We start from the raw sequence: 4,278 nt of genomic DNA on the forward strand, positions 1-4,278 counted from the left end.
TAGTCATAGAAAGTACTATACTATTCCTGTCACATAATATACATCTAACATAAACATAGAATCACATAACCACGTGTATTACACATAGCACATACAATTCCTAACGGGATTCTAGTTGTTGATGGGCATTGTAAATTACCTCAAATGCTTCCCAAATATAGCAATATCAACTAAAAGTCGCCTTCTACGAAGAAATTTCCGTCTACAACAAATAGTATCACCTAAAGTTAGTCATTTGATATAATATCCCGAAAAATAATTAATCAAAATTTACAAGGTTAATAGTTGACAAAGTTAATAATCAAAGTTAAAAAGAAAAAGAAAAATAATTTAACAAAATTTCAATAAAATAGAAAAAGGACCACGGTGGCATGGTTTGTAAAGTTTTTGTCAAAATCCTTCTATGTGACAGCATGTCACTGAACAGCACTTCACGTGAACAATTACAACATGTTCACAAAGTGACAAAACCATTAGTTTTATTTTATAAAACAAAATAAAACAAATCATTCATTGTTAAATAAGAAAGTAATCGTAGAATTGTAGGAAGCAGAGGAAATAATGGAGAAGAAACCAGAAGAAAGAAGAAGAAAGAAGAAGAAGAAAAGAAGAAAGAAAAGAAAAGAAAAAGAAAAGAAAGAAAGAGAGATCGGCGCCATACACCGGTCAAGTCGCCGGAATTGTGGTGTCGGGTTTAAAAATTTTATTTTATTTTTCTGGTTGAAACCTTCGAAAATAACAATAATGGGTTTTAAACTTTGGAAACTTACCAAAGAGATGAAGAAAGTGAATTACGTGAGAGTTTTTTTGGGTGTTTGGGGATATATATATGTATGTAAATCTAGGGTTTCACTAAAAGATAAGTATATAAAAAAAAATTCAGAATTTTCTTTTCTCTCTATCTTTCTTTTTGAACGAAAAAAATCTGATTTAAAAAAAGATAAAATTCTGATTTCGAAAATTAATTTTTTTTTTTAAAAGATATAAAAATCTGATTTAATAAATAAAAACAGTTTCATAAAAATCTGATTTATTATGATTTTACTTTATTTTTCAGAATTTTATATTTATAAAATCTTATTATAACAAAATAAATTTTATAAAATAGTTACAAAAATTTGGGATATTACATCTACTCTCCCTTAAAAGAAAGTTCGTCCTCGAACTTTAGCGTTATCGTTCGCTACTAATATGCAAACAAAAAGTTAGTATCACATTCTACCCCCTTAAAGAGTTTCGTCCCCGAAACTCAAGCGTACCTGCTGAAAAAGTTCGGGATATCGGTTTTTCATATCATCTTCGGCTTCCCAAGTAGCCTCTTCAGAAGTTTGACTTGACCATAACACCTTGACTAGTTTTACCGCCTTGTTCCGGTACTTCTCTTTTTGGTGTCAAAGATCCTAACTGGGCGTTGTTCAAAAGATAAGGTCTCATCTAGTTCAATGGTTTTAGGTTGAATGATATGGATAGGATCATGGACATATTTTCGAAGTTGAGACACATGAAAGACATTATGAACATGAGCTAACTCCATTGGTAAGGAATTTATAAGCTACTTCCCCAATTCGCTCCAAGATCTCATATGGTCTAATGTAACGAGACTAACTTCTTTTCCTAACTTTTAACGGATAAACTAGCTATGAAAGAACGAGACGCCCTAGAATCAAAAAGCATGTAAGCAGGGTTAGAGTTTACGAGGAAAGTACCCATCAACATTGGCGTTGGTGTCTGCTTCATTCCGGTTCATAACATAGATTCTTCCATTGTTGCCTTGAGCACCATTTCCATTGCTGTTCTGATTGTTGTTTCCTCCATTTGCTCGATTGTTATTCTGACCATTATGCTGAGTATTTTCCCTCCTTGAGCATTCGAAGCTGACCTTGGGAGTTGTTATTGTTATAGGGGCGGTTGTTTGTTTCTGGTTCTGATTAGGTCCATGACCATTCTTATTCCCCCATTGTTCCCATTTTGTCCATTATTCTGACGCTTGGGACACTGATTAGCCTTATGCCTTTCTCTCCACAAGCATAACAAGTTATTGGGTCTCCTTGAGAGGTAAATCCTGGGTGGCTTTTGTTACACTTCCTACAAGTAGGATTTTGGGTACGGGATTCTTGCTGGTTTGATCTCTCCTGACTTTGGTAATTGCTACGGTTCCCTAGATAATTACCACCACCATTATTATGATCATTGCCCCCATTACTATTGTTATCCCATATCTAGGTTTCTTGTCATTCCATGGTCATTTTGTTGTTAGGTGGGTCTTTTCTCTTATTCCTCCCCATAACTTCCTCTTCACGCCTCAAAATCCTCTCAATATTAGAAGCCTTAGCATAAGCCTCCTGAAAAGTTGCAGAAGTTGCTCCCCCAAGTCTGGTCTGAATTCTAAATGCTAACCCATCCTCAAACTTTTGAGCCTTGGCTCTCTCATCTGGCACAACATTAGGGCAAAATCTAGCTAACTCATTGAACTTTTGGGCATACTCTTGCACAGACATAGTACCTCCCTGGTTAAATCTAGTGAACTCATTGTATTTCTGCCTCCTAATATGTTCAGGGAAAAACTATCCTTAATAGCAACCTTAAAAGCATTCCAATTAAAGTTTTCCTGAGCTCTAACAATAGGTCCTTGACTCTCCCACCAAGTGTCTGCATCCTCCCTCAAATAAAAGGTAGCTTGGTCTACTTTTTGAGCTTCAGGTGTCCCAGTAGCAGTGAATAACTTATCAAAGTCTCTTAGCCAGTTCTCTAAGAGTAAGGGTCTTCCTTTCCTACAAAGATTGGAGGTTTAAGGGTTGCTAACTTCTTTGCCATAGCAGCTTGTGGGTCCTCTCCACCATTATTCCCTAATTGGTTTTGTAACACTAAACCCATACGTTGCGAAAGTTGTTCAAGAGATCTCAGTCTCTCAAGCAGTTGTTCAGGGGTTTCAGCCATTTGTTCAAAAGTCCTCCTACGAGATCTAGTGTATACTTGATAGGTTTGCATACAATTCCTGCACATTAGCATTGGTATTACTACATCTATTCACCCATACATGGTCTTGCACACGTTTTATTTACTCAATACAAACTTTCATCATAAGAAATTACATGCCTACCAAAATATATTTAATCATAACATTTCAAGACAAACTTTGCATGCTTCCATCAATTTTGACAAGTAAACAACAATTATAACAAGAACTTAAACTCTATTCAACTCAAATAGTCAAGTAATAAGATTCCTAATAAAAACACATAATAGGAACTTAAAGAATTTCCAATACTACTAAAGAACTTAATCTATAGACCTTATTATAAATATAAATTTCTAACCTATGGTCAGTCATCGAGCAAACATTTTCTTGTAGTTACAACATCTAAACATAAGAACGAAAAGAAACAATTAATAAGCACCTGAAATAAGTGCTTTCACATTAAGGCACATAAACCCTTTTCGATCCACTCACACAATTTATTTTAATGTTTATTAATACCTATATTATTTAACCTTAGACTCTAATTATTTAACAAATTTTATTAACTCCTAATTTATATATTATTTAATAACCTAAACTCTGATACCAATTTGTAACACCCAAAAACTTTGGTTCTAAAACTTTATGAAACATTCACTTTTCATTAAGATATCTGACCAAACCTTTAGGGTGTTACCGCCGCATCTATTGTTAAAATAAATGCAAGGCTATATTAAAATAAAAATTTAACTCACAAACCAAAGTATCAAAATAACCAAACTAAGTTGTCTACAACCAAAACTAAACAATCTCAAATGACAGTACTGTAGTTATTAAACTAGGTGAACTTAAAAACTATAAATTCACTCATTCCTGCAACGTAGTCCCTTTCACCAACCTGCACAAATAAATATGGAACAGAACAAAGAAAACAAAAACACAAAAATTAGCGAAAGCTAAGTAATTACAACTCCATCCCGTAAAATAATAATAATAATAGTTATATTTTAAAATAATTTTTTATACATCATACAAATATAATAAATGTAGACAAGTATAACATAAACAGACATGTATAACGTAATACAAACAAGTATATAACACACTTAATCAATTTAATACTCCAAGTTTATATGATTCACAAACATAAATTTAATTATTAGAGGGAATTGAACGTCAGTAGGCCGGGACTAATCCCAGTAACCACCTACTTCAACATGGGTCGTCACCCAATAATTAAGAGCAATGGCCAATATCGTTTTGCAGAACGTCCCTAGTGTGCACACCCCTCACTAATCTAATGGGTATCCGCAATGCGC

The sequence above is a fragment of the Beta vulgaris genome, chromosome 9 (genome assembly GCF_026745355.1).
Source record: "Beta vulgaris subsp. vulgaris cultivar EL10 chromosome 9, EL10.2, whole genome shotgun sequence".
In the NCBI taxonomy this organism is placed as follows: domain Eukaryota; kingdom Viridiplantae; phylum Streptophyta; class Magnoliopsida; order Caryophyllales; family Amaranthaceae; genus Beta; species Beta vulgaris.